This window comes from Bos javanicus, unplaced genomic scaffold (assembly GCF_032452875.1).
Source record: "Bos javanicus breed banteng unplaced genomic scaffold, ARS-OSU_banteng_1.0 tig00002517_1, whole genome shotgun sequence".
NCBI lineage: Eukaryota > Metazoa > Chordata > Mammalia > Artiodactyla > Bovidae > Bos > Bos javanicus.
The window spans coordinates 193,814-204,153 of NW_026893828.1; the positions used below are offsets into that span (position 1 = coordinate 193,814).

General features: G+C 59.6%; 1 long non-coding RNA gene across 1 annotated transcript; it reads left to right on the forward strand.

Moving 5' to 3' along the window:
- Window positions 1–589: 589 nt before the first annotated feature.
- Window positions 590–7,273, forward strand: LOC133244008 (uncharacterized). Its single transcript, XR_009735251.1, has 2 exons — window positions 590–3,113; window positions 5,924–7,273. It is a non-coding gene; the product is annotated as an uncharacterized LOC133244008 (long non-coding RNA).
- Window positions 7,274–10,340: the final 3,067 nt, after the last annotated feature.

Genomic DNA, 10,340 nt, shown 5'->3' on the forward strand with positions numbered 1-10,340 from the left:
GGGGCCTCTCGGGACTCCACTGGGTTTGGTGCATTGGAAGAGGGCCTCATCTCCAGTTGAGGCAGGAACCTCAGGGTTCCTCTGATTTCAGACTCCGATCGCAGGGTCCCTGCAGACTGGGGACAGGACAGTCAGGCCTCATCTTGGGTTGAGGCATGGAACTCCGCTTGCCTCTCGAGGTGTCCCCGGGGAGAGAGGCCACTAGTCGAGCTGTATTTGGAACCTGGGGTTTTTTCCGGACGATTCACGGGCGAGTCACTGCCCCTTCGTGTTGACTTCATTCACGGGGTGGAGTTCGGAGAGGTGTCCGGGCATCGGGTTCTTATCAAGAGGGGACCGGGAAATCGGGGTCCTACGGAATGTGGAACCACCCACGAGGCCACGTCTGGAATGTCTTCGTGAGACCGGCCTCATCCTGAGGTGCGACCGGAAGGTCGGGAACCCCTTCCAGACAAAGCAGGGGAGTCGACCCTCCTGTCCAGATCAGGAGGGTAGAAGGGGCTCAGAGGAAGTGGTGCCGGAAAACCTCGGTGTTCCTCTCGAGGGAGACCGGGATTCCGGGGCACTTTGTTGGGCGCATCAAGGTGCCAAGTACCGTTTCGACCTCCAATTCCTAACGTGGGACTTCTCCTGAGACGCTGTAGCGGGAAAGGGCTTCATCTTGCGATGACGGGGGAACCACGTGGTTTTTCTCGAGTTGCGGCGGGATTCTCGAGTTACGACTGGGAATTCAGGATGCCTCTTGTGTTGACCCAGGGAAGTCCAATCTTCCAATCGAGTTGCGAAGGAAACCTGGGGATTGCTCTCGAGTGACTGCAGGGCCAATAGACCTCATCTAGGCTTGTGTCCAGAAGCCAAGGTTCCTCTCCAGGGGCCACCGGGATCTCGGGGTTGCATTCCAGACGCACCCGGGGAGACAGGCATTCATCTCGAATGGAAGCAAAGAACCCCGCTCTGCTCTCGAGTCGCGACGGGTATCTCTTGGAGCTCACTGGGTGGACTAAAGGGAGTCAAGCCTCCTGAGGCGTTTGGAGAGAGGTCGCGAGGTTGGCCTCTAGGCCATTCAGGAGACGAAGGCCCTCATCTCCGCGATGACGGGGGAGTCTCGGGGTTGTTCTCGAGCGGCGGCCCCAGGGTGCGGTTTCTCACGAGGTACGACGGCGATGTCAGTGAGCCTCTCGTGGGGCGCCAGGGAAGTCGGGTCTCCATGCGAGTGGCGAGGGGGAGCGCGTCATTGCTCTCGAGTCATGGTAGTGGAATCTGGCCTCGAGACGTGTTGAAGAAGGTCTCTCGAGGCCTTTCTCGGGTTGAGGCAGGAAACCCTGGCTTCCCTCGACTTGTGCAGGTGACCTCAGGGGGCTTGTCATGGTGGCTCTGAGAAGTCAGGGAAACTGGAGGTGGGGGGGGGCCTCTCGGGACTCCACGGGGTTTGGTGCATTGGAAGAGGGCCTCATCTCCATTTGAGGCAGGAACCTCAGGGTTCCTCTGATTTCAGACTCCAATCGCAGGGTCCCTGCAGACTGGGGACAGCAGAGTCAGGCCTCGTCTTGGGTTGAGGCATGGACCTCCGCTTGCCTCTCGAGGTGTCCCCGGGGAGAGAGGCCACTTGTCGAGCTGTATTTGGAACCTGGGGTTTTTTTCCGGACGATGCCCGGGCGAGTCACTGCCCCTTCGTGTTGACTTCATTCCCAGGGTGGAGTTCGGAGAGGTATCCGGGCATCGGGTTCTTATCAAGTCGGGTCCGGGAAATCGGGGTGCTTCGCAATGTGGAAGCACCCACGAGGCCACGTCTGAAATGTCGTCGTGAGACCGGCCTCATCCTGAGGTGCGACCGGAAGGTCGGGAAGCCCTTCCGGACAAAGCAGGGGAGTCGACCCTCCTATCGAGATCAGGAGGGTAGAAGGGGCTCAGAGGAAGTGGTGCCGGAACACCTCGGTGTTCCTCTCGAGGGAGACCGGGATGCCGGGGAACTTTGTGGGGCGCATCAAGGGTGCCAAGTACCGTTTCGACCTCCAGTTCCTAACGTGGGACTTCTCCTGAGACGCTGTAGCGCGAAAGGGCTTCATCTTGCGATGACGGGGTAAGCACGTGGTTTTTCTCGAGTTGCGGCGGGATTCTCGAGTTACGACGGGGAATTCAGGATGCCTCTTGTGTTGGCCCAGGGAAGTCCAATCTTCCATTCGAGTTGCGAAGGAAAGCTGGGGATTGCTCTCGAGTGACTGCAGGGCCAATAGACCTCATCTAGGCTTGTGTCCAGAAGCCAATGTTCGTCTCCAGGGGCGACCGGGATCTCGGGGTTGCATTCCAGACGAACCCGGGGAGACAGACATTCATCTCGAGTGGAAGCAAAGAACCCCGCTCTGCTCTCGAGTCGCGACGGGTATCTCTTGGAGCTCACTGGGTGGACGAAAGGGAGTCAAGCCTCCTGAGGCGTTTGGAGAGAGGTCGCGAGGTTGGCCTCTAGGCCATGCAGGAGACGAAGGCCCTCATCTCCGCGATGACGGGGGAGTCTCGGGGTGGTTCTCGAGCAGCGGCCCCAGGGTGCGGTTTCTCACGAGGTACGACGCCGAGGTCAGTGAGCCTCTCGTGGGGCGCCAGGGAAGTCGGGTCTCCATGCGAGTGGGGAGGGGGAGCGCGTCATTGCTCTCGAGTCATGGTAGGGGAATCTGGCCTCGAGACGTGTTGAAGAAGGTCTCTCGAGGTCTTTCTCGGGTAGAGGCAGGAAACCCTGGCTTCCCTCGACTTGTGCATGTGACCTCAGGGGGCTTCTCATGGTGGCTCTGAGAAGTCAGGAAAACTGGAGGTGGGAGGGGCCTCTCGGGACTCCACGGGGTTTGGTGCATTGGAAGAGGGCCTCATCTCCAGTTGAGGCAGGAACCTCAGGGTTCCTCTGATTTCAGACTTCGATCACAGGGTCCCTGCAGACTGGGGACAGGAGAGTCAGGCCTCGTCTTGGGTTGAGGCATGGAACTCCGCTTGCCTCTCGAGGTGTCCCCGGGGAGAGAGGCCACTTGTCGAGCTGTATTTGGAACCTGGGGGTTTTTTCCGGACGAGGCACGGGCGAGTCACTGCCCCTTCGTGTTGACTTCATTCACAGGGTGGAGTTCGGAGAGGTGTCCGGGCATCGGGTTCTTCTCAAGAGGGGACCGGGAAATCGGGGTGCTTCGCAATGAGGAAGCACCCACGAGGCAACGTCTGGAATGTCGTCGTGAGACCGGCCTCATCCTGAGGTGCGACCGGAAAGTCGGGAACCCCTTCCAGACAAAGCAGGGGAGTCGACCATCCTGTCGAGATCAGGAGGGTAGAAGGGGCTCAGAGGAAGTGGTACCGGAAAACCTCGGTGTTCACCTCCAGGGAGACCGTGATGCCGGGGAACTTTGTGGGGCGCATCAAGGGTGCCAAGTACCGTTTCGACCTCCAATTACTAACGTGGGACTTCTCCTGAGACGCTGTAGCGGGAAAGGGCTTCATCTTTCGATGATGGGGGAACCACGTGGTTTTTCTCGAGTTGCGGCGGGTTTCTCGAGTTACGACGGGGAATTCGGGATGCCTCTTGTTTTGGCCCAGGGAAGTCCAATCTTCCATTCGAGTTGCGAAGGAAAGCTGGGGATTGCTCTCGAGTGACTGCAGGACCAATAGACCTCATCTAGGCTTGTGTCCAGAAGCCAATGTTCCTCTCCATGGGCGATCGGGATCTCGGGGTTGCATTCCAGACGCACCCGGAGAGACAGGCATTCATCTCGAGTGGAAGCAAAGAACCCCGCTGTGCTCTCGAGTGGCGACGGGTATCTCTTGGAGCTCACGGGGTGGACTAAAGGGAGTCAAGCTTCCTGAGGCGTTTGGAGAGAGGTCGCGAAATCGGCCTCTAGGCCATGCAGGAGACGAAGGCCCTCATCTCCGCGATGACGGGGGAGTCTCGGGGTGGTTCTCGAGCGGCGGCCCCAGGGTGCGGTTTCTCACGAGGTACGACGGCGAGGTCAGTGAGCCTCTCGTGGGGCGCCAGGGAAGTCGGGTCTCCATGCGAGTGGCGAGGGGGAGCGCGTCATTGCTCTCGAGTCATGGTAGGGGAATCTGGCCTCGAGACGTGTTGAAGAAGGTCTCTCGAGGTCTTTCTCGGGTTGAGGCAGGAAACCCTGGCTTCCCTCGACTTGTGCAGGTGACCTCAGGGGGCTTCTCATGGTGGCTCTGAGAAGTCTGGGAAACTGGAGGTGGGAGGGGACTCTCGGGACTCCACTGGGTTTGGTGCATTGGAAGAGGGCCTCATCTCCAGTTGAGGCAGGAACCTCAGGGTTCCTCTGATTTCAGACTCCGATCGAAGGGTCCCTGCAGACTGGGGACAGGAGAGTCAGTCCTCGTCTTGGGTCGAGGCATGGAACTCCGCTTGCCTCTCGAGATGTCCCCGGGGAGAGAGGCCACTGGTCGAGCTGTATTTGGAACCTGGGGTTTTTTTCCAGACGATGCACGGGCGAGTCACTGCCCCTTCATGTTGACTTCATTCACAGGGTGGAGTTCGGAGAGGAGTCCGGGCATCGGGTTCTTATCAAGAGGGGACCGGGAAATCGGGGTGCTTCGCAATGTGGAAGCACCCACGAGGCCACGTCTGGAATGTCGTCGTGAGACCGGCCTCATCCTGAGGTGCGACCGGAAGGTCGGGAACCCCTTGCAGACAAAGCAGGGGAGTCGACCCTCCTGTCGAGATCAGGAGGGTAGAAGGGGCTCAGAGGAAGTGGTGCCGGAAAACCTCGGTGTTCCTCTCCAGGGAGACCGGGATTTCGGGGAACTTTGTGGGGCGCATCAAGGGTGCCAAGTACCGTTTCGACCTCCAATTCCTAACGTGGGACTTCTCCTGAGACGCTGTAGCGGGAAAGGGCTTCATATTGCGATGACGGGGGAACCACGTGGTTTTTCTCGAGTTTCGGCGGGATTCTCGACTTACGACGGGGAATTCAGGATGCCTCTTGTGTTGGCCCAGGGAAGTCCAATCTTCCATTCGAGTTGCGAAGGAAAGCTGGGGATTGCTCTCGAGTGACTGCAGGGCCAATAGACCTCATCTAGGCTTGTGTCCAGAAGCCAATGTTCCTCTGCAGGGGCGACAGGGATCTCAGGGTTGCATTCCAGACGCACCCGGGGAGACAGGCATTCATCTCGAGTGGAAGCAAAGAACCCCGCTCTGCTCTCGAGTCGCGACGGGTATCTCTTGGAGCTCACTGGGTGGACTAAAGGGAGTCAAGCCTCCTGAGGCGTTTGGAGAGAGGTCGCGAGATTGGCCTCTAGGCCATGCAGGAGATGAAGGCCCTCATCTCCGCGATGACGGGGGAGTCTCGGGGTGGTTCTCGAGCGGCGGCCCCAGGGTGCGGTTTCTCACGAGGTACGACGGCGATGTCAGTGAGCCTCTCGTGGGGCGCCAGGGAAGTCGGGTCTCCATTCGAGTGGCGAGGGGGAGCGCGTCATTGCTCTCGAGTCATGGTAGGGGAATCTGGCCTCGAGACGTGTTGAAGATGGTCTCTCGAGGCCTTTCTCGGGTTGAGGCAGGAAACCCTGTCTTCCCTCGACTTGTGCAGGTGACCTCAGGGGGCTTCTCATGGTGGCTCTGAAAAGTCAGGGAAACTGGACGTGGGAGGGGCCTCTCGGGACTCCACGGGGTTTGGTGCATTGGAAGAGGGCCTCATCTCCAGTTGAGGCAGGAACCTCAGGGTTCCTCTGATTTCATTCTCCGATCGCAGAGTCCCTGCAGACTGGGGACAGGAGAGTCAGGCCTCGTCTTGGGTTGAGGCATGGAACTCCGCTTGCCTCTCGAGGTGTCCCCGGGGAGAGAGGCCACTTGTCGAGCTGTATTTGGAACCTGGGTGTTTTTTCCGGACGACGCACGGGCGAGTCACTGCCCCTTCCTGTTGACTTCATTCACGGGATGGAGTTCGGAGAGGTGTCCGGGCATCGGGTTCTTATCAAGAGGGGACCGGGAAATCGGGGTCCTACGGAATGTGGAACCACCCACGAGGCCACGTCTGGAATGTCTTCGTGAGACCGGCCTCATCCTGAGGTGCGACCGGAAGGTCGGGAACCCCTTCCAGACAAAGCAGGGGAGTCGACCCTCCTGTCCAGATCAGGAGGGGAGAAAGGGCTCAAAGGAGGGGGTGCCGGAAAACCTCAGTGTTCCTCTCGAGGGAGACCGGGATTTCGGGGAACTTTGTGGGTCGCATCAAGGGTGCCAAGTACCGTTTCGACCTCCAATTCCTCACGTGGGACTTCTCCTGAGACGCTGTAGCGGGAAAGGGCTTCATCTTGCGATGACGGGGGAACCACGTGGTTTTTCTCGAGTTGCGGCGGGATTCTCGAGTTACGACGGGGAATTCAGGATGCCTCTTGTGTTGGCCCAGGGAAGTCCAATCTTCCATTCGAGTTGCGAAGGAAAGCTGGGGATTGCTCTCGAGTGACTGCAGGGCCAATAGACCTCATCTAGTCTTGTGTCCAGAAGCCAAGGTTCCTCTCCAGGGGCGACCGGGATCTCGGGGTTGCATTCCAGACGCACCCGGGGAGACAGGCATTCATCTCGAGTGGAAGCAAAGAACCCCGCTCTGCTCTCGAGTCGCGACGGGTATCTCTTGGAGCTCACTGGGTGGACTAAAGGGAGTCAAGCCTCCTGAGGCGTTTGGAGAGAGGTCGCGAGGTTGGCCTCTAGGCCATGCAGGAGACGAAGGCCCTCATCTCCGCGATGACGGGGGAGTCTCGGGGTGGTTCTCGAGCGGCGGCCCCAGGTTGCGGTTTCTCACGAGGTACGACGGCGAGGTCAGTGAGCCTCTCGTGGAGCGCCAGGGAAGTCGGGTCTCCATGCGAGTGGCGAGGGGGAGCGCGTCATTGCTCTCGAGTCATGGTAGGGGAATCTGGCCTCGAGACGTGTTGAAGAAGGTCTCTCGAGGCCTTTCTCGGGTTGAGGCAGGAAACCCTGGCTTCCCTCGACTTGTGCAGGTGACCTCAGGGGGCTTCTCATGGTGGCTCTGAGAAGTCAGGGAAACTGGAGGTGGGAGGGGCCTCTCGGGACTCCACTGGGTTTGGTGCATTGGAAGAGGGCCTCATCTCCAGTTGAGGCAGGAACCTCAGGGTTCCTCTGATTTCAGACTCCGATCGCAGGGTCCCTGCAGACTGGGGACAGGAGAGTCAGGCCTCGTCTTGGGTTGAGGCATGGAACTCCGCTTGCCTCTCGAGGTGTCCCCGGGGAGAGAGGCCACTTGTCGAGCTGTATTTGGAACCTGGGGGTTTTTTCCGGACGATGCACGGGCGAGTCACTGCCCCTTCGTGTTGACTTCCTTCACAGGGCGGAGTTCGGAGCGGTGTCCCGGCATCGGTTCTTATCAAGAGGGGACCGGGAAATTGGGGTGCTTCGCAATGTGGAAGCACCACGAGGCCACGTCTGGAATGTCGTCGTGAGACCGGCCTCATCCTGAGGCGCGACCGGAAGGTCGGGAACCCCTTCCAGACAAAGCAGGGGAGTCGACCCACCTGTCGAGATCAGGAGGCTAGAAGGGGCTCAGAGGAAGTGGTGCCGAAAATCCTCGGTGTTCCTCTCCAGGGAGACCGGGATGCCGGGGAACTTTGTGGGGCGCATCAAGGGTGCCAAGTACCGTTTCGACCTCCAATTCCTAACGTGGGACTTCTCCTGAGACGCTGTAGCGGGAAAGGGCTTCATCTTGCGATGACGGGGGAACCACGTGGTTTTTCCCGAGTTGCGGCGGGATTCTCCACTTACGTAGGGGAATTCGGGATGCCTCTTGTGTTGGCCCAGGGAAGTCCAATCTTCCATTCGAGTTGCGAAGGAAAGCTGGGGACTGCTCTCGAGTGACTGCAGGGCCAATAGACCTCATCTAGGCTTGTGTCCAGAAGCCAAGGTTCCTCTCCAGGGGCGACCGGGATCTCGGGGTTGCATTCCAGACGCACCCCGGGAGACAGGCATTCATCTCGAGTGGAAGCAAAGAACCCCGCTCTGCTCTCGAGTCGCGACGGGTATCTCTTGGAGCTCACTGGGTGGACTAAAGGGAGTCAAGCCTCCTGAGGCGTTTGGAGAGAGGTCGCGAGATTGGCCTCTAGGCCATGCAGGAGACGAAGGCCCTCATCTCCGCGATGACGGGGGAGTCTCGGGGTGGTTCTCGAGCGGCGGCCCCAGGGTGCGGTTTCTCACGAGGTACGACGGCGAGGTCAGTGAGCCTCTCGTGGGGCGCCAGGGAAGTCGGGTCTCCATGCGAGTGGCGAGGGGGAGCGCGTCATTGCTCTCGAGTCATGGTAGGGGAATCTGGCCTCGAGACGTGTTGAAGAAGGTCTCTCGAGGCCTTTCTCGGGTTGAGGCAGGAAACCCTGGCTTCCCTCGACTTGTGCAGGTGACCTCAGGGGGCTTCTCATGGTGGCTCTGAGAAGTCAGGGAAACTGGAGGTGGGAGGGGCCTCTCGGGACACCACGGGGTTTGGCGCATTGGAAGAGGGCCTCATCTCCAGTTGAGGCAGGAACCTCAGGGTTCCTCTGATTTCAGACTCCAATCGCAGGGTCCCTGCACACTGGGGACAGGAGAGTCGGGCCTCGTCTTGGGTTGAGGCATGGAACTCCGCTTGCCTCTCGAGGTGTCCCCGGGGAGAGAGGCCACTTGTCGAGCTGTATTTGGAACCTGGGGTTTTTCCGAACGATGCACGGGCGAGTCACTGCCCCTTCGTGTTGACTTCATTCACAGGGTGGAGTTCGGAGAGGTGTCCGGGCATCGGGTTCTTATCAAGAGGGGACCGGGAAATCGGGGTGCTTCGCAATGTGGAAGCACCCACGAGGCCACGTCTGGAATGTCGTCGTGAGACCGGCCTCATCCTGAGATGCGACCGGAAGGTCGGGAACCCCTTCCAGACAAAGCAGGGGAGTCGACCCTCCTGTCGAGATCAGGAGGGTAGAAGGGGCTCAGAGGAAGTGGTGCCGGAACACCTCGGTGTTCCTCTCCAGGGAGACCGGGATGCCGGGGAACTTTGTGGGGCGCATCAAGGGTGCCAAGTACCGTTTCGACCTCCAGTTCCTAACGTGGGACTTCTCCTGAGACGCTGTAGCGGGAAAGGGCTTCATCTTGCGACGACGGGGGAACCACGTGGTTTTTTTCGAGTTGCGGCGGGATTCTCGAGTTACGACGGGGAATTCAGGGTGCCTGTTGTGTTGGCCCAGGGAAGTCCAATCTTCCATTCGAGTTGCGAAGGTTAGCTGGGGATTGCTCTCGAGTGACTGCAGGGCCAATAGACCTCATCTAGGCTTGTGTCCAGAAGCCAATGTTCCTCTCCAGGGGCGACCGGGATCTCGGGGTTGCATTCCAGACGCACCGGGGGAGACAGGCATTCATCTTGAGTGGAAGCAAAGAACCCCGCTCTGCTCTCGAGTCGCGACGGGTATCTCTTGGAGCTCACTGGGTGGACTAAAGGGAGTCAAGCCTCCTGAGGCGTTTGGAGAGAGGTCGCGAGGTTGGCCTCTAGGCCATGCAGGAGACGAAGGCCCTCATCTCCGCGATGACGGGGGAGTCTCGGGGTGGTTCTCGAGCGGCGGCCCCAGGGTGCGGTTTCTCACGAGGTACGACGGCGAGGTCAGTGAGCCTCTCGTGGGGCGCCAGGGAAGTCGGGTCTCCATGCGAGTGGCGAGGGGGAGCGCGTCATTGCTCTCGAGTCATGGTAGGGGAATCTGGCCTCGCGACGTGTTGAAGACGGTCTCTCGAGGCCTTTCTCGGGTTGAGGCAGGAAACCCTGGCTTCCCTCGACTTGTGCAGGTGACCTCAGGTGGCTTCTCATGGTGGCTCTGAAAAGTCAGGGAAACTGGACGTGGGAGGGGCCTCTCGGGACTCCACTGGGTTTGGTGCATTGGAAGAGGGCCTCATCTCCAGTTGAGGCAGGAACATCAGGGTTCCTCTGATTTCATACTCCGATCACAGGGTCCCTGCAGACTGGGGACAGGAGAGTCAGGCCTCGTCTTCGGTTGAGGCATGGAACTCCGCTTGCCTCTCGAGATGTCCCCGGGGAGAGAGGCCACTTGTCGAGCTGTATTTGGAACCTGGGGTTTTTTCCGGACGACGCACGGGCGAGTCACTGCCCCTTCGTGTTGACTTCATTCACGGGGTGGAGTTCGGAGAGGTGTCCGGGCATCGGGTTCTTCTCAAGAGGGGACCGGGAAATCGGGGTGCTACGGAATGTGGAACCAACCACGAGGCCACGTCTGGAATGTCTTCGTGAGACCGGCCTCATCCTGAGGTGCGACCGGAAGGTCGGGAACCCCTTCCAGACAAAGCAGGGGAGTCGACCCTCCTGTCCAGATCAGGAGGGGAGGAAGGGCTCAGAGGA